Raw genomic sequence first — 21578 nt, 5'->3', positions numbered from 1 at the left:
TGTCTGGTAAGATTGTTGTGTTTGTCTGGTTAGATTGATGTGTTTGCCTGGTAAGATTGATGTGTTTGTCTGGTAATATTGGTGTGTTTGTCTGATAAGAGTGTAGTGTTTGTCTGGTAAGATTGATGTCTTTGTCTGGTAAGATTGTGTGTTTGCCTGGTTAGATTGATGTGTTTGTCTGGTAAGATTGATTTGTTTGCTTGGTTAGATTGATGTGTTAGTCTGGTGAGATTGTTGTGTTGTCTGATAGGGATGTGGTGTTCGTCTGGTTCGATTGATGTGTAAGTCTGGTAAGATTGTTGTGTTTGTCTGGTTAGATTAGTTCGTTTATCTGGTAAGATTGGTGTGTTTGTCTGGTAGGATTTAAGTGTTTGTCTGGTAAGATTGGTGTGTTTGTCGGGTAAGATTGTTGTGTTTGTCTAGTAAGATTGATGTGTTTGTCTGGTTAGATTGATGTATTTGTATGGTAAAATTGATGTGTTTGTCTGGTAAGATTGTTGTGTTTGTTTGGTAAGATTGATGTGTTTGTCTGGTAAGATTGTTGTGTTTGCCTGGTTTGATTGATGTATTTGTCTGGTTAGATTGATGTGTTTGTCTGATTAGATTCTTGTGTTTGTCTTGTAAGATTGTTGTGTTTGTCTGGTTAGATTGCTGTGTTTGTCTGGTAAGATTGATTTGTTTTTCTGGTAAGATTGTTGTGTTTGTCTGGTAAGATTGTTGTGTTCGTCTGATAAGAGTGTAGTGTTTGTCCGGTTAGATTGCTGTGTTTGTCTGGTAAGATTGATGTGTTTGCCTGGTTAGATTGATGTGTTTGTCTGGTAAGATTGATGTGTTTGCCTGGTAAGATTGTTTTGTTTGTCTGGTAAGATTGATTTGTTTTTCTGGTAAGATTGTTGTGTTTGTCTGGTAAGATTGTTGTGTTTGTCTGGTAAGATTGTTATGTTTGTCTGATAAGAGTGTAGTGTTTGTCTGGTTAGATTGATGTTTGTCTGTTGAGATTGATGTGTTGGTCTAGTGAGATTGATGTGTTTGTCTGATGAGATTGGTATATTTGTTTGGTAAGATTGTTGTGTTTGTCTGGTAAGATTGTTGTGTTTATCTGGTAAGATTGATGTGTCTGTCTGGTGAGATTGGAGTTTTTGTCTGTTAAGATTGGTGTGTTTGTCTGGTAATTGTCTGGTAAGATTGGTTAACAAACACATGTCTGGACAAATTAGTATCAGTATTTCGTCAGATTAATTTTCCATTGCAATATAGTAAAAGTAGGTCATTGAGATATAAGTGTAACTATAAATAATTATTTGTTAAAATCTGGTTTTGGTAGATCTCCTCCATTAAATCACCTCATAATACTTCCTGGTATCGTTTATCACCCCATAAATTCATCCCAATAGAATTCACCGCCCAATAAACTTCTTTCCACACTTCATCAACAATCAAATCCGAAAGTGTAAAATGTCAAGAGGTCATCACAAAGGAATAAAGTTTATAGTCGGTCTTTTCCATGCTAAAATCGCTCACGGTTTTAAACCTATATTGATTCAAATAGTGCGATGGTATATGATGTCTGTTTTTTAAGAAACCTGCTCATCAACTAGTATTTGTGCGAGGATAAAACAGGCACAATATTGGTTAAAGTGCAATTTTAAAAGGCGGTAAGTGCTGCATGTATGATGACGTCATTTTCCTTTGACTTGAAAAAGTGGTAATGAACATGTCCATACGAAAGCAGAATCCACGTTAACAAGCTAAATAAACTGTTAGAATTCAGAACTCTACATTTGACAGTTGGCTGAGACAGTCTTCTCTCCGTGTTAAGGTAGTTAATTATACTTTTTTTTTTTGAGTGCGCCGTCGGATCACGTGCGATGATGGTAGTTCAGTCCCCTTGCCGACCTGAAATAAGGTATTGCGTTGTCAGAAGTCACAAATCTTTAACAGCATTAACGATGCCCCTTAAAACGAAGCGAGTTTTAATCAAACAGACATTGTATGCTGGGAGACTCTTTGGTTTTAACAATTGTCTGCGTTGTGTTTGAAATTGACGAGAAGCATAGACATGCCATCTTGTCACACAATGGTGAATACGCCTCATGAACATGTCAACATAACCTCATGTGTCTGCGTGCTTTTGTCCTGGTTTCAAAGAAGTACTTTCATTTTGGATACCTTTAAATCTCTCCTTGCTTGGGGGTTCATCATCCACTCTAACAGTGAATGTCTTTCAAACATTCAAATAACCTCATTGCGCTGTAATTTGACTTTAAGGATCCCCGTACCATTACCAAAAACTATAACTTAGTGCTGGACACTTATTTTTTTCTAGCATGACTATAGCTTTGATAAAAAAAAATCTGAAATGAAAACCATACTTTGCAGGATTATTATGAGAAATATCAAAAGTGAAAAATATAACCAATAACAGTGTTATGGTAAAAATAACAAACAATGCAGAGCTAGACGCTGATTCGCACCCTGCACTTCAAGCTGGTAACCTATCTCTATAACCGATTGAGCTACCTGGTCGACGCAAGTGTTCGGCCCATTGTTTAACAGTTATGTCCAAGGTAAGGGGAGGTAACTGCATATTGGGGAAACCACAGTGTATTGGGCAACTTAAACAAACAAAATATATTAGTTCAAAATAAAAGAAGAAGTTGTGATTTGTGCACGGTATGTACTTGCGGTGCAATGGATTTGTCCTTTAGATTGCTTTCTCTACATCAGGGGACTATTTCTGGGTCCCAGTAACGCATATCGGTTCCATTGAATACCGGTTACAGTGTATATTGAAATAACCCCTACTATTTCAAAATAATCGGCTTCGACAGTTTTCCATTGTAAATTAAGGTTGGAACTCCTAAAATAGTACATGTTGAATCGTTGGTCGATACATATATACAACTAATACAGGGGGTAGCAAATCAATGGTATTTGCCACCTTCGTAAAAAGAGGTGTTTTTCTTTTAAAATGCTGCATGCCATATTATTCGACTCTGAAGACAATGCAACGAAATACAACAATGCAATTATCCCTTCTCAAAGAGAACCTGCAAGGTTTCTGAGTATGACGCGTATAGCCTGAGCACACGATTTGTTATCGTGTACTCCATTTAGCACCACTTGTATAACATGTATTGGCTGACAGCTAGACATGTATCATAGTGGCACTCAACGGCAATGTTTAAGAATTATTTCAACAGTTTAATACCCGTCCTTAACAATCTCTGATACCCTTGAATTGGACCTGTGCACTTTTAATATACGAGCAACAGTTGTTTGATTCTTTATTAGTAACGGTAAAAAGCAATATATTGCTACATCGTCGCATAAGGCGAATTTCATAACCGACAAACATGTTAAGCGTACAAGTATTATTTTAGTTTTGCAAGATGGATTATTGTTTTACATCAAACAACATATTTAGAAGCTTCACTTATTGCGTGATTTTATAGCTTGGGAGTTATCAGCATGATTTTAAGCACCGGGAAGCCACGTGGATATACACACTTGTGAATATATCGTTTAACGGTTGAGGTAGTTCTGTATCAATTAACGTGACGACATACTGTTTTACTGGTTGTGTTTGTACCACGTGGGTGGCGTAAGAGTACTGTATGATGCATGCTAGTATGTACGTACACATTTGGTAGGGACTGCGTGATGCTTCCAGTTTCGCGCTAGTATTTGGGGAGCATACAGTAACAACAACAACAACAACAACAACAACAACAACTCTGATCTATTGTGAGCGTGAAAGGTTCATCCAATCGATCTTACTGTAGTACAATCATTTTATTCGTTTCTTACGCTGGGAACGTCATGTTAAGCATGCTAGCAAAGATATATATTGTTTCTTGTGTAAAAGTACTATTATTAAACACACGCTGATTTTCAACTGTTTAAAAGGGATTGGTGGAGCAATATTCTTCAAATAGTTTTGTGGCGATCACGTGGTAATTGTATTCAGCTGACGTATACAGCATGTATACAAAGAATCCTATTGTTTTTTGTCCGAGCAAAGATAACGATAACGAGTCCAGCGATGTATGGATTGTACTAGATAAAAAGGCTTACGTTTTGTTCTTATCGAAATTCTTATTGAATTATTTATATCTACATATATATATCTATATATCCTGACAGTTTACATGTTGTTGATGCCACATTTTTCATACTCTCACAGTATCTGATGAACGAGTAGAATTGGCATTATAACTATGTTTGTGTTATACATTTATTTGTAGTGTGTACTTGTTTGTCTGATGTTATTGGCCACCACGACACGTGGGTAAGACATGCATGTCCATTGTAGTCCAATTTAAGATCATGGCAGGGATACACACAACCTTACACATGTATTGGTGTAATATCCATTCCGGCTCTCTGTAGCCGGGACCTAGCCAATTGTATGCTTTTTAGTGGTACACCGTACACCCACAGTTATCTTCTTCCTGATCTGACAACACAGAGACACAAACAAGACTTGGCTGTGTGTAAACTTATTGAGATGATGGACGGCCGCGACCTCGGCCAGGGGACTGATACAGCACGCTACAGATCGATAAGTGATCATCAAAAGTGGACGAGTGTTATTAGGTATGGATATTTCTGAACGCCCATTGATAACGTTGTGATTTGTAGTATTGTTTGGACTCTTAACAAATGCAAACACACTTCCTCTCCCTGTCTTACGTATAATAAAAGATCAGAGGTTTTGTATTCAAACTACACATAGATCATTTAATTGTTTTTATAACAGTTCTATATATTGTGAAATCACCATATTTTGTGGGTAATCTTCATCCACGAATTCATAGGTCTGCGGTGTACTTACAAGTTTGATATAGAGCAATTCTGCATTTGAATTTGTAATAGTTACAGTATCTACAAATTCATGTTCCCACGAAATGGTGTTTGTCGGGAAACCACGAAATTTAGGCCCCACGAAGATATTTGATACACCGTGAATACACATTATTTTATATATTGGTATACATTGTAAAAGATATGTGAATATACTATGTTTCACGTGTATTGCACGTATGGCAATATACCAAACTTGTTCAATCGAATTAAGCAAAAAAAATAATAATATCAATATGTTATGTCAGACTTGAAGAAATGGCATTTAACGGGAAAACAATAAAAAAAAATATTTCTTACATTTGTAAAAAGAAAAAAAGAAAGAAAAAAAGAGCATGTCACTTTGGTGATTTTAATGTCGTTTTTATCTGACGTTGAGGTTGACAAACACTAAGGTTTTATCGCATTTAAAATGGCTATCCAGTGCAGCTCTAACATTGCCTGCTATTACATGTATCTAGTAAAAATGCGTGTTTTGAAACTCCTATTAATATGGGTTATCGTCTATTGACACTTGCAAATCGAAAGGTAAAACTCACCTTGCAAAGCTGAAACAAAGCATTCACACTTTGTATAAAGTTAGTATCCTTAACCTGATGTGGGGGAAACTGACCGCACTGGAACATTGGGTAATATAACGTGTAACAAACACGTGTATTTCATTATTCGTCACACGCACAAATCATATTTTTTCTGAACTTCTCGTATAGCTCATTACATGTATGATGACAATCGAACTAGCATCATATGAATACAGAGGTCTCACGAGAAAGAACATTACTTTCATAGCATGTTAAACATGACTTTCACTGGGGTACGATGTCTCTATTATTAGCAAGATCTGATTTCTAGCTGTCGATAATCTAATTTATGGTATTTATTGGTTTTACCGCTTTTGTGTGGTTTTATGTGGGCGACATTTCTGTCGGAAGCATTTCCTGTAATGTATATTGAATACTGTACGTTATATCACACCAGGGTAGTTTTACAAAGCCAACTATGTCTTTACCCTATGTCTGGGAAGCACTGTCCATAGGGTCTAGTATGTCTGACGCTGATATGCTGGTAGACGCGGGTTTGACTCGGGAGCCCAGTTGCCTACAGATTCATCAGATTAACGTCAGTTTAACGCCTATCATTTATCAATCATATTTATATTAATGTATCTATTGAAAAGCATTTTTAGATTTTTATTTATGGGAGTTCCTAAGAATCTAGTGACAAGAACCACCAATGTGATGTTGTTTTAACATATTGATTTTTGGAAGATGGGAGGCTAACGTAAAGCCTTATAAGTGTTTGGGTCATGATCAATTGCAAATGGATTGCTGAATTTCAGCTAACCAGTCTTTGAGTCTGTCGTTCCAGGTTACGTTATTTACAAAAACGTTATGATGTACAGAAATATGTATTGTTTTATATTTCATTTGTTGGTTATCATTTGTAACCACGTAGCACGCATTTTTCGCATAGTTATTCTTCAAATTTGATCTTGACGTACATGTATAAGCTTATTGAACTTCAAACATCTGATTCGAGGCTCCGAACATAACTCCTCATCTTATAACACATTTTCATTTCCCGAAAGCGCATTTCTTTCTAATAGCTATATTTACTCAAAAGATGTATTGAAATAGTTAATTATTTATATGAATTTATTTTTAGAAATCATTTTATTTTTATTTGTCAGAACATCTTTCCCAAAACAACCTGGGGGAAAATTTGAAACCAATATTTAAGTTATTATTCGGGATACTGAGCAAAGGTGTTGGCGTTTTAAGGTATCGAGCCCTAGGCACGTTAACGCTACTTATAACCCCGGCGGTTTTTTGTATGCGTCAATATTTGCATCGTGTTACTTAAAAAAGTGTAATAAGGAGAAAATTATATGGTTATCCCGTTGAATACCAAATATATTTTACGAGTATGACAAAATATACCGACATCTTCACACGTGCTTCACACTCATTAACAATACCGATATTCTGCCATGATGGTCGAACTCTTGTAAATTTGTCGGTATATTCTGCCTGGTTCAATACGCCTTGCGAACATATCATTTTGAAACAAACACACTATCTATGTTGTGTACAAACAGCATCCTTGATATACACAAGTTATTGTGAAGTATACATGTGTTAGCTAACACACATAGGGTACAAAAAAGCTGCTTTTGTCAGGGTGAAAATGAAACTTGAAACGATAAACTATTCAATATCTTTTGGATGTTTACATTAGTGGCTATATTTCGCAAGAAATCCTGCAATACAGGTGAATACTTTAATCTCATATCTTATATTTATCCACAGTGATAACAAAATGTGTTATCGACAGAAATATGTCATCTAAAATTAGCAAATGACAGTAACATGTGTTGTTGTCATGTGTCACGCTACAACAGGCGATACTGTAAAAACCTAATTAGAAATCGTTTTTAAACTTAAATTGATGACGGCAGCAACCGAGACATGGATTAGCGTGTTTGATTAGCTGTGCTCTGTGTTGATATAATTCGCGATTACGTGTGGAGTACATACATGATATCCTGTCATTAACAGGGACACACGATTGATCTACGGTTTCGCTGTCCTGCCGTTAGGAAGTATTGAATCATCTGTATTATTGATGTAATGAAACTGATTAATTTCGTAGATTCGATATCCTCATCAGCAGTCCTTATAATTTTTGAAAGTTCGCAGAGGCGTAGAGTTTAAAACAATGGAGGCCGTGCATACTTTACAGAAGTGCAGTAATGTCACGGAACAATCAAAGTTTATGTTTGTCAGGGGACGTAGAGGAATGGATACCGCACGGAACAATCAAAGTTTATGTTTTTCAGGGGACGAAGAGGAATTGATACCACACGGAACAATCAAAGTTTATGTTTGTCAGGGGACGTAGAGGAATGGATACCGCACGGAACAATCAAAATTCATGTTTGTTAGGGGACGTAGAGGAATGGATACCGCACGGAACAATCAAAGTTTATGTTTGTCAGGGAACGTAGAGGAATGGATACCGCACGGAACAATCACAGTTTATGTTTGTAAGGGGACGTACAAATGTAGAGGAATTGATATCGCACGGAACAATCAAAGTTTATATATGTTTGTCAGGGAACGTAGAGGAATTGATACCGCATAGAACAAATCAAAATTCATGTTTGTCAGGGGACGTAGAGGAATGGATACCGCATAGAACAAATCAAAGTTTATGTTTGTCAGGGGACGTAGAGGAATGGGTGACGCATAGAACAAATCAAAGTTTATGTTTGTCAGGGGACTTGCAGGAATGGATACCGCATATAACAAATCAAAGCTTGTGTTTGTCAGGGGACGTAGAGGAATGGATACCGCACGGAACAATCACAGTTTATGTTTGTCAGGGGACGTAGAGGAATGGATACCGCACGGAACATCAAAATTCATGTTTTTCAGGGGACGTAGAGGAATGGATACCGCACGGAACAATCAAAGTTTTTGTTTGTCAGGGAACGTAGAGGAATGGATACCGCACGGAACAATCAAAGTTTATGTTTTTCAGGGGACGTAGAGGAATGGCTAACGCACGGAACAATCAAAGTTTTTGTTTGTCAGGGGACGTACAGGAATGTATACGCACGGAACAATCAACGTTTATGTTTGTCAGGGTACGTAGAGGAATGGATACCGCATAGAACAATCAAGGTTTATGTTTGTCAGGGAACGTAGAGGAATGGATACCGCACAGAACAATCAAAATTCATGTTTGTCAGGGAACGTAGAGGAATTGATACCGCATAGAACAATCAAGGTTTATGTTTGTCAGGGGACGTAGAGGAATGGATACCGCACGGAACAATCAAAGTTTGTTTTTCAGGGGACGTACAAATGTAGAGGAATGAATATCGTACGGAACAATCAAAGTTTATGTTTGTCAGGGAACGTAGAGGAATTGATACCGCATAGAACAAATCAAAGTTTATGTTTGTCAGGGGACGTAATGGAATGGGTACCGCGCGCACGGAACAATTAAAGTTTATGTTTGTCAGGGAACGTAGAGAAATTGATACCGCATGGAACAAATCAAAATTCATGTTTGTCAGGGGACGTAGATGAATGGATACCGCATAGAACAAATCAAAGTTTATGTTTGTCAGGGGACGTAGAGGAATGGATACCGCATAGAACAAATCAAAGTTTATGTTTGTCAGGGGACGTGCAGGAATGGATACCGCATATAACAAATCAAAGCTTGTGTTTGTCAGGGGACGTAGAGGAATGGATATCGCATAGAACAAATCAAGGTTTATGCTTGTCAGGGAACGAAGAGGAATAGATACCGCACGGAACAAATCAATGTTTATGCTTGTCAGGGAACGTAGAGGAATGGATACCGCACGGAAAATATCAAAGTTTATGCTTGTCAGGGAACGTAGAGGAATGGATACCACATAGAACAAATCAAAGTTTATGTTTGTCAGGGACCGTAGGGGAATGGATACCACATAGAATAAATCAAAGTTTATGTTTGTCAGGGAACGCAGAAGTATGGATACCGCACGGAACAAATCAAAGTTTATGTTTGTCAGGGACCGTAGAGAAATGGATACCACATAGAACAAATCAAAGTTTATGCTTGTCAGGGAACGCAGAAGTATGGATACCGCACGGAACAAATCAAAGTTTATGTTTGTCATGGGACGTAGAGGAATGGGTACCGCATAGAACAAATCAAGGTTTATGCTCGTCAGGGAACGTAGAGGAATGGATACCGCACGGAACAAATCAGAGTTTATGTTAGTCAGGAGACGTAGAGGAATGGAAACCGCACGGTCGATCAAAGTTTATGTTTGTCAGGGGACGTAGAGGAATGGGTACCGCATAGAACAAATCAAGGTTTATGCTTGTCAGGGAACGAAGAGGAATAGATACCGCACGGAACAAATCAATGTTTATGCTTGTCAGGGAACGTAGAGGAATTGATACCGCACGGAACAAATCACAGTTTATGCTCGTCAGGGAACGTAGAGGAATTGATACCGCACGGAACAAATCACAGTTTATGCTCGTCAGGGAACGTAGAGGAATTGATACCGCACGGAACAAATCAATGTTTATGCTTGTCAGGGAACGCAGAAGTATGGATACCGTACGGAACAAATCAAAGTTTATGTTTGTCATGGGACGTAGAGGAATGGGTACCGCATAGAACAAATCAAGGTTTATGCTTGTCAGGGAACGTATAGGAATGGATACCGCACGGAACCAATCAGAGTTTATGTTAGTCAGGGGATACCGCACGGAACAATCAAAGTTTATGTTTTTCAGGGGACGTAGAGGAATGGATACCGCTCGGATCAAATCAAAGTTTATGTTAGTCAGGAGACGTAGAGGAATGCAAATCAAAATTCATGTTTGTCAGGGGACGTAGAGGAATGGATACCACATAGAACAAATCAAAGTTTATGCTTGTCAGGAATCGTAGAGGAATGGATACCGCACGGAACAAATCAAAGTTTATGCTCGTCAGGGAACGTAGAGGAATGGATACCGCACGGAACAAATCAAAGTTTATGTTAGTCAGGAGACGTAGAGGAATGGATACCGCACGGTCGATCAAAGTTTATGTTTGTCAGGGGGACATACAGGAAAGGGTACTGCATAGAACAAATCAAAGTTTATGTTTTTTCAGGAGACGTTTAGGAATGGCTAACGCACGGAACAATCAAAGTTTATGTTTGTCAGGGGACGTACAGGAATGTATACGCGCGGAACAATCAAAGTTTATGTTTGTCAGGGTACGTAGAGGAATGGATACCGCATAGAACAAATCAAAGTTCATGTTTGTCAGGGAACGTAGAGGAATTGATACCGCATAGAACAATCAAAGTTTATGTTTGTCAGGGGACGTAGAGGAATGGACACCGCATAGAACAAATCAAAGTTTTTGTTTGTCAGGGGACGTAGAGGAATGGACACCGCATAGAACAAATCAAAGTTTTTGTTTGTCAGGGGACGTAGAGGAATGGACACCGCATAGAACAAATCAATGTTTATGTTTGTCAGGGGACGTAGAGGAATGGGTACCGCAAGGAACAATCAAATTTTATGTTTGTCAGGGGACGTAGAGGAATGGGTACCACACGGAACAATCTAATTTAATGCATGCTTTGGAACGTTCAGAATTGGAAGTCATATAGAAAGAAAGAAAAAAAGCGTAGAAGAGAAAAATTAAGTACAGTGGTATTCCGGGGTGTATACTGGTCGTTTACTTAGAAAGAGTAATGCTGTCGTTTATAGTACTACAACGTGTATCTAGCTAGTTAACATTTACGTGGTTACCATTGTTCTAATGCCCCACCCATCCTTGTTAATGCGTGGTCACGTGTTAAGCTTTCATGCTACAGCTATCCTTTGCATGGTCTTCCATTTGTACCAGTCGCCAAGTGACTTATGCACTTAAATGGCGTGCTACTGGAAGAAAATGTCCCATTTGTCTTACAGATAGCTTGGTAGTTTTGCTTATATTTAGTATGTGTTAAAATGCATATTGAAATCGGCTTGCTTTGACTTAAACCTCACGTCGCCCTGCTTGTAGTCATACCGAAAGTATGTCATATTTTAATAACTGATCAATCAGTACATGTGTACATATTTATCTAAATAAGTTATTTAATTGATATTTTATCTGTGGCCTAACATCCGTGATTTTGACATGATTTTGACATATTTATAGACATTCACCAGCGAGTTTTATCATACATCATTATTAATTGTTTTGAGTTATCATCAATACTCCCTGAAATTTTATGAAACTAACCTCCTCCGTTCATCCATAAATTCCGGATACATTTAAACTGAGAAATACGGCATTTTCGCGTTTTCTGTAAAAATGTTTGTTATATTTTGTTTTACAGCAGCATGTCAAATGTTCATAATTTCACACCATTACCCTTACGCATTCATATTTAAAAGCTGTAAGGGATATTTACTGAAATTGTCACAAAGTTTTAAATTTGTTACAAACTCGTTAACGATATGTGTTGCTTTTTTAAAAGAAATAAAAAATGGTGTGATTTCTTTCACCTAGTTAGATCTGATGATCTTTTTCATTGGCCAATTACAACGATTAATGGGCTGTCTGCAAATTTGAAACTATAGATGCCTGTTAGATTGAGCAGAACTTAAACCATGGGATACAGCGTTAAATTTGCACTGCACATACTCAGTCATAGTGAACGGAGACGTTTATAGGTAGCTTATTTCAGTTTACGTCATCGGCATCGTTACATGTATTGCTTAGCAACCGTCTTGTGTATATAAGTGCTGTTATAACACTGTTATAAAGTATCATATGGATCTGCTTGATACAAATGTTAAGGTGTCTTTAGAGTGATTGACCGTTATTAGGTGAAGGGTCATAAAGATGAACAACATACATACCAGTATATTACTAACCCGCCGTAAAATACACGTATAACTCAATTTCATCGTATTAGATATTCGAGGAAAAACTCTTCCATTCTCAAATAATATGCATCCTAGTATTACGTCTATTCCTCAATAATCTCACCATGTCAAACCTCTTAAACATGTATTATATAAACACTGGTGTGTTTTAAAACGTCTTATACAAACCAACATGTTTTGTCAAACGTCTTTTACAAACCCAAATGTGTTAACAAACGCAATATGTAAAACACAGTGTGTTAGCAAGCGACTTATTTTAACACCGGGATGGAAATAAACGTCTTATGCAAACTCTAGTGTGGTACCGAATATCTGACACAAACGTTTTTGAACAAAATCTGATATTATAAAACAATTCAAATAATTACACATAACACACAATGATATAACAACTTCTCTTTCTGGAAGGCGAAAACATTATTACGTGTTATCATATGAACATTAGACCAGATATAAATGCCTTTGAACGCCTCCCTTTAACACGTGTTTGCCAAAGTTAACCTGATTTTCCCCTTTGTTGTGCTTTGTTTATAACGAAAATCCTTTCAATTTTTCTTGGTTGAATCAGTAATTCACCTTGTTTGCCAAGAGATATGGCTAGTTTGTTTCGCCAAACATAAACCATCTATTTGAAGACAATTACTTAAATTATCTTTTTCACTTTGACGTTCGTTACTGCACTAGGAATGAAATCGACATGTAGGGATGTTGTAATTACTTCCTCGTGCTTACTCTAACAATGTATTTAGTGTGGTTTTTGATTGATGGAATACATAATCTAAAGGTTTCTCTAAACAATTATACACATGAACTATTAATGATAATACCATTCTGTAATTTAGAACCCATGGAAAAGCATTGATTAGTTCATACATGTGCACTTTTCTTTTAAAGGCACACTAATCGTAGAAACAATTTATTCAGGAAAGACCAATTCACAGAACTAAATTGTCAACAATCGCGAACTTCAATTATGTGATGTTTTGTGTTTGACTTGTTACTTATTATATATGAAACAAGGTTTGCAGATTCTGTGTATAGGGATAGTTTCATTAAATATCCTGGTTTTAGGATACATGTGTGTATATAGCTGTGAATATTTGTCATTTGAAGAATATCTGTATTCATATATAATCAATACCATTTAAGGTTATTACTAAGTAGAATTAGGTTATTACTTCAGCTTTAAACGATAAGTGTCTTCAAGCACCAGCCGATAACGTACTGCAGACTGAACCCATCACGGTATGGACTTCATGTTTGGGAATAAACTATATACTCTAGGTAACAGTTTTAGGATTTACCGATTCATGGTGCTTTCTTTCCGCTTTTGTGTGGTAAGAACAAGTGAACTGGTTCCTGTCGTTTTGTATCAACTAAGAGTTAAGATATATTACTTGTGTTTTTCACAATGGTGTATATTTTACTTCTCAGTATATTAAGATAGTTCCGAGGTCGTTTATAAGGAACCTCAAACAATGCTTGTGTTCTGAGATCCAATCACGCCTTAATACCTCGATGTATCAGAGCTGTTCACCAGATTGGGCTGTCTGGATGCCAACATGTATATGCAATTTCTGAGGAAACCACATAAATGGTGTATGCAACAGTCCCAATGGCTGGTGTTTCGCAGTGTCTAAATGATTCTCCTTAAACTATTATATCAGACGTATACATGTCAAGTTGCCATAAAGCCGTTCCGAAAAAGGGCAAAAGTTCGAATTAGGATAAAATGATATTGAAATCAATTGCGCTGAAATCTCAACACCGTCGCGATAGAAGTCGTCTTTTTGCCACTGTAATTAAATCTGTGGTCTTCTTAAATCCAGCGCATGTGTAGTAAAGGTCAAGTAAATATGTAAATTAATGTTTAATTCTATTTGGCTTTTCGAAGTCAGAACTCTGCGTAATTCGACGATATGGCGACGACAGACCGAGTCCACCGGAGATGTATAATCAGGTTAGATTTATTAAATTATGTGGCTGTTACGGCAATTTAAAGTTACTAGGAACAGTGCATGTAGAACTCTAGTCATTCTCAATTTATTGGACCAGCCCCAATGGCTGCAGTCTCTACAAGGTTTGGAAACGTATGAACGCCCGTAACGTGATAGTCAGTGGTTCGATCCCCAGCGCGGGTCAATTTCTGTCTGACCTTTAAAGACTAATAAAATAATTGTTTATATTTTATTTACTCAAGGGAAACCTTTAGTAAATGTAATATTTGTACGTGTTTCATGTCTAGGTATTTGTTTGTTTATGAAAAGGAAAATTGAAAGAGCATTAGACGAAAATCATTCAGGAAGTCGCAACAACTGCAAAACAAATATACAAAATAATTTATTTCAGTGTCTTGATTGACATTTCATAGTATATACATTTAAACGCGATTTTATTTACAGGTTAAAAACACCTAAATATGAAATAACGTTATCTCCGGAATAGATTGATTAAAATACATGGTATTCAATGTTGATTTTGCATGAGTATTGATGACTATAGTTTAGGTTACATGTACTTGTTAAGCAGTTCATCACTTAGGCATGAAAAGAAACCCCGAATGTATGACAACAAAGGAGTTTTCATTTTGTTGTTTAGAAAAAAAAAGTTTTGCTGCCATCAACATTCAATTATTTATCACGTAAAATATGTTAAGGCACAAAATTCGAAACCATTAAAAAACAAAATCATCAAACTTGTGTAAAGGGAATTCTTTAAAACAATCGATATTTCCTGAAATTGTATTCAAAGTCAGTAATATGGTGAAAGACGAAATATGTCACCCTGAGGATAAACCTGTGGTAGCGGGTTAGTTGAACAGTTGACATTAATTCATGAAAGCGACCATCAATATCAAATTTTGCATGCGGTGTATGGGAAATTAACACATTATATCTGAGAAATAACCTTGAAATGAAAATACTCTGTATACAAAACGATTGCCAAAAACATATACAGACAGTTTTGCCGTAACACAAGTAATGACAGTATGTCTTCAACAGTCGAGCCAGTATCCCAAGGAAAACATAAACCTTTTACGTTCGATTTTAAACCAAGTACAGCATTTGTTTCCGAAACGGGGAACCATGACACAGCGATGCATATTTCATACATTTGGTAAAGTATCTTCATCGATTATTTCCTTTTAATGTACCCATACATCTTAGTGGAGCTATCCTAAATGCTATCCGCGATGGTTCTATAAATGTAAGGGGATAAATGTCAGCGGTGACATGACCACCCCGCTATTGATCGAGACGTTCTTAGGCCAATATATGTAAAATCTCTAGATCTTAATGAAAATCGGGCAAACAGTCTTACACACTGTGTCACGTGCATCTAGTCAGAAGTCCTCAATATAAACATAAGCTGGAAACTTGTCAGTGTATAGTCCAATACAACGATTCTATGATAGTGTGACATTTTATAAAACAAACTTTAATACCAAAAGAGGTACAGTTTAGTCCATCTGATCACGTGTAAAGGAACATGTTTACTGCAAGTACTGGATATAACAAAATTTCAATTTGTAGAAAAGTGGCCTTATTATATATTGAATTACCTATATTTGTTCTTAAAAAGACAAGAGTACTCATCAATCTATAAATTGATGGAAAACTAGAAAAAACATTATTCCTGTATGTATATTTCGATTGAATATCCCATTTATCCTTTGGTATCATAGTACTGATAAATTGTCATATTAATGTCAAGTCTTGAGTGGTACACTTTAGTTGATTTTGTTACATGTACCAGGCCCATCTGTGATTGGATGGATCACAGTGAATAATATTCAATTGAAGGAGACGGATAGCTTAGGTACAGTGACAAGCATATACAATTAGCTCTAGTTTTTTTTTATATATTTGAATGTCGTCTCTGTGACAAAAGCACGACTATGCTAATTAATTGATTTATAAAAATACACCTGGTACTGATCCAATCAATACCGTATGTAGACAGTATGATGAACATACAAATGAAGCAAACTGTTTGTCGGGTCCTTTTAATTAAATATGGTGTAATTAATTCACTTACACAATTTACAGGTGTAATGTGAACATTTAGGTTTTACTATATATTATATCTCCGTTACTGACATTCAGTACAGTCACCAAAGGCACAGTACAATATTTGCCGGTGACATTCAACAGTAATACAAATCACAGAACAATTTTGTTACTGACATTCAGTTCATGTAAACAATACATTTATACAGCCTCAAGGCACATCATTACAACGCAATGTAAACAATACATTGATACAGCCTCTAGGCACAACAATACAACGCAATGTAAACAATACATTTATACAGCCTCTAGGCACAACATTACAACGCAATGTAAACAACACATTTATACAGCCTCTAGGTACAACATTACAACGCAATGTAAACGATTCATTTTTTCACTGATAATGAATACAAACCAAATGTTAAAGAATGACACATTACCATGCCCACAACATAGAAAATTAAATTCGTATACACTTACATCGGAATACAATGTAAACAATGTATACACATTGAGTATTGGTCAAGGAATACAAAATTCAAAATTGAATACATCACGCACACTCAATAAACATTTCAAAACACGGAAAAAACAATACAATGTTAAAAGTATTTTCTGAACATTTTATTGACAGCAAAAATACAATGTGACAAAAGTCACTATATAATATTTACAATTTATATCCTGTACAGTTCCTAGAAAGAATCATCATGTCAAAATGTGTAAGATACTGAAAACTCCATCCAAAGGAACAAATCTACTATATATATCATGCCCGAGTACAGTAAAAAGCTATACACCAGACTTCGCTATAGCGAGGAGATTCCATGAGTGTTGACAGGTCGAGAGAAGTGGATATAGAGTTTGTTTTTTATTCTTTGGAATTTTTGATATAACTGTTGACATTATCTGGGGTGTTTAATACCAGTGTATCAACAGTACGAGATGTATAGCACAACCAACTCGTAGGTCACTTGATACATCCGGAATCGCTGATATAGCGATCACAGCTTCGCAATGTCAGGTTCTTTTAGATCGAATCGTTCACTGCTAATAAAAATGTCATTCATCATTTGTAGAGCTGACATGCAGTACATCAGCTAGCTCAGAATATAGTTCACATAGACGGCAGAACATCTTTGTACACGCTATACATGTGTACGCCGTGAGAGCTGAGCGATACTGAACATGGATAATTCTGTTTTATTGACTTCCGGTTACAAATGTGTTTCCATTAAATCAACGTGCGGTCAATCGGAAGCATGTTATTAACATGTCAATATTCTTTATCTAGCACTAACGCTAATTATTTTTTCAACACACAAGTAGATAGAAAACATACAAACTTATTAGCGATATTCACGTCGGGGAAATGTAGTCATTTACTATGAAAACTACGACAAAACGGCGACAGAAAACAAAGCCTGGTTTGGATGTGTTTATTTTAATTACTGGTATGACGTTACTCTTCTCCTCGTTTCACTAATGGAGCGTGTATCGATATGTATTTCAGTCATATAAAACTTCACTAGTGTTGTACCGCTTATTCAACAGCAGTAACTATTTTATATTGTAATGGCATTAGCACGTGGCCTATTGATGTGTACACAAATAAACATTACTTTAATGCCCAATCTGTTATACACGGGAACCCATAATGAAACATCACAAAGGGAGGTCAAATGTTATTGCCACATACTGAAGCCTACAATTTTACCAATTAATTAACGTTCCTTTTTCATGAAACATGTTCTTTTTATTTCCCAGCAATACGATTGAAGGTCGGCCAGGTTTGGGACCACAGAGTCAGCCTATGTAATATTTATGCAAGACCACACACTTGTGATTTTCTAACAAATCAGAAAGCACGAGTTTATTGCGCGGACGAATATATTGAATATATCCGTCCGTTTAATAAATGAGTGCTTTCTGATTCGTTAGAAAAACACAAGTTTGTGGTCTTGCTTCTATCACATACTCTAGTATTTGGTAGAGATCGATACAAAGATTTTATGAACTTTGATAATTCTTGCAAATACAGGGAATTTTTCATTTCGCCATGACAGGGAGATTCCCATAAAATGTAGTTCCAGCTAGTAGGTAAATACAACATTCCATATTGCACATATGCAATGCAGAACCTTTTATTTCATTTATTTCATGGTATGAAAATTGCTTGTATTACTATAACAAGATTCAACAGGTATGTGATAGAATTGAAGGTCGGCCAGGTTTGGGACCACAGAGTCAGCTATGTAATACAATTGAAGGTCGGCCAGGTTTGGGACCATAGAGTCAGCATATTTAATACAATTGATGGTCGGCCAGGTTTGAGACCACAGAGTCGGCCTTTTTGCCGGAATTGTATACGTATTTCATTATTTTTCACACATATTGTTTCCATTTCTCTCCATTGTTTAGCGATATTTCACTCCGACTGATTTTTGTATTAAGTAAAAAACGGCACGCTTTTAAAACAATTTTGACATAAGGTCTTCTGCTACACGTTATACAGAAAACAGTGTTTGAGGTTTACAAGGTACACTTCCAGTTTTAGTAGAGGTGGTCCATGTTGTAAATATGTTGTCTCCTCGGTTCCTGTTGTTGTCGTGATAACTAGTTTACATTGTTTCCGTGTGTGTGTTGTGATATATTCTGTTCTGTTACCCCCTCCTCCGTTGTTTTACTGAAGTCGGTGTCCTTGTCATGCTTGTTCTTGTTCCTTATCACACTCTTCTAGATATCTCCACTTACCAGTCAATATGGTCTAATGGAGAACTGTGAAATCATATATTGTCGTTGGGCCCAAATTTCGTTGTTCCCCGGTAAACACCTTTTCGTTTGTACATATTGAGATTAACCAATTAAAATGGATAATAGCTCTATGTCAAACTTAAAATAACTTCGTGGACCTTTGAATTCGTGGATGAAGATTACCTTCGAAATCAATGAAATTACAAACCCCACGACAATTAGTGAGTTCACAGTATATGGGCCTTTATTATGAACTTACAAGCTGCAGTGAAATGTCTTTGTGACCCCACAATACCGCAATATTTTTAACAAACGTTTATAGTGTGTATCCTCTTTTATTTATTTTCTTGACGGGCTATCTAACAAATTGTTTATTGTTGACAAAAATCTGTATCCCGACTCAAAGTTATTTTTCTCTGACAAAAACATCGCTAAATATTTCGTCACTGATGGTACGTTTCGTGTCCGGAGGCATTTTCCGTTAGATGACAGGGTGTAGATATGCAGAATCACTTTGTGAATAACGTTGTCTAGACATGATAATTTCATACAACACCTACCACGTTTTTTAATGTTTGCTTCATATTGGGGTAAATTTATATTTTCGTCACAAGTCTATTCATTCCTGCTTGTGAAATACATATCCTTATTCTTATTAATAGATGTTATTCGCGAGAACCATTGATAAGGGTTCATAGACACTATATCAGTGCAAACAAGACAATCTATTTATAGATGATCACACTGTGTTTTCAGGGTTTGTCGTGAGAACAATTTTCTCAAGGCGAGCACGTGGATAAAATCAAATCGCATGATACTGTTTGTTTATCATCAATAAACTACTACCTTATACATTTATCCGATTGATAAAACCAACTTAATCAATATCTTTCATCCAACTTTTAATCGTAATAATAATCCCAATGATACGGTCGGTGACAGAAACAAACAAATACAATATTTTCCGCTAAGGAATACCATGACACTTCAAAGTGTGTAGAAATGTGCTCAAAATGGTGTTGTTTTCCACACAGCATTTTTCCTATGATTTTATAATTATCTTTTTCTCACGTGGATAAATCGTTGTTTGGATACTTTTTCCGAATCATGCTGACAACTTGCGCAAGTAACCTGTCGCTTATGAGAAAAACATAATTCCCATAACGGAAAAAAACCGCATTATTACATTGTTCTCATTTCTTTCTCCACTGGTGGTGTCTAAAAAGCAGTATAAAGGTGATGAATGTATATATTACTATCAGATCCTGAATGGACACGCAGGATAAAAACTTCTTATTGCCAAACCTTAGTGTCTGCAAGTCTACACCTTACTTAACAGATTGTTCCATAAACGGGACTTGGTACAGCATCTACGTTATAAGGCCCATACCCCGATGGATGCTTTGATTATAAAGATTGAGCATACATTAACTTCCCTGTTATGAATGGGGGAGAGAGAGAGAGATGGTATTACAAACCTTGACAAATAGGTATATTCCTTATTTGATAAAACACCGAATACGAAATCTAATGTATTTCTGGTAGGACTAACGCTTTCTGAATCTTAATGAGATAGACTTTTAGTTGATGGGTTTAGTTGAGATTTTGATATATACCCATATCAACGTAATTTATCGGCGTATAACATAAGGTGATGTGAACCTCGACCATGGAGTGTTTAGTCTGCGTCTGATGGTCCTTCCCTAAACGGCAATAACGATTATGACTGAAATTATAAGTTGATGATACCGTTCTCTTAATATGGTTGACCATATCATGTTCAACACTCCGATGTAGCATTCAGTGGTCTCAAGAGACCCAGGGGTTGAAGCCCTCCCCAATTCGTCAGGATGTTAATATGGTTTTGTGTAACCTTGGACAGATAACAGATTATGGCCTCTCACGTCTATCCTTACACACAATTTAATTAGCCTTACTAGGTGTGAATGCGTGTTACATTTATAATGTTAACTTTGGCGGATACAATTCTGTACGGGCATAACCTATCTGTATTTGACCATGAATCTAAAGGATTCTGAAACAGTTATGTCTTTCAAAACCTATATTGATGTCGTTTACAAATGTAGGTCTTTGCGCATTCAATCCGTGTCACACGCTGCGATAGAAAAAATCAAAGGGTCAACGTTTTCGTATAGAGTATAATAGCCAAATGAAATCCGCCGTTACATTTCACATGTCAACTGATAATAGATACTATTTCATTACAGGATGTATCGGAACATTTACATCTTGTATCTAGAACATCAGTTTTATTGCAAAATGATTAGGAAACCAAAATTATACTTCGTTCGTTCGTTCATTTCAAATTAAAGTTCCCTGGTACAAGATATGAAGTAATGCTGGCTTTCGTCATTTAAATAGTAAGTAGGGTTGTTTTTCTGATTTCACTTCTCTACCTCTAAGGCTACATACATGATATAATGTAAGATCTCCACAATCTTCCACAATATATATAATAATTAGAACGCTTACC

General features: G+C 36.5%; 1 protein-coding gene across 2 annotated transcripts in view; it reads left to right on the top strand.

Moving 5' to 3' along the window:
- The window catches only part of LOC110465899 (neuroligin-4, X-linked-like), a 411997-nt gene that overhangs the window by 10602 nt on the left and 379817 nt on the right, over nt 1–21578 (top strand). The gene's annotated exons all lie outside the window — the stretch shown is intronic.

The sequence above is a fragment of the Mizuhopecten yessoensis genome, unplaced genomic scaffold (assembly GCF_002113885.1).
Source record: "Mizuhopecten yessoensis strain PY_sf001 unplaced genomic scaffold, ASM211388v2 scaffold11105, whole genome shotgun sequence".
In the NCBI taxonomy this organism is placed as follows: domain Eukaryota; kingdom Metazoa; phylum Mollusca; class Bivalvia; order Pectinida; family Pectinidae; genus Mizuhopecten; species Mizuhopecten yessoensis.
Note: the sequence above shows the minus strand (reverse complement) of the source record. Positions and strands in the feature narration are given on the sequence as shown.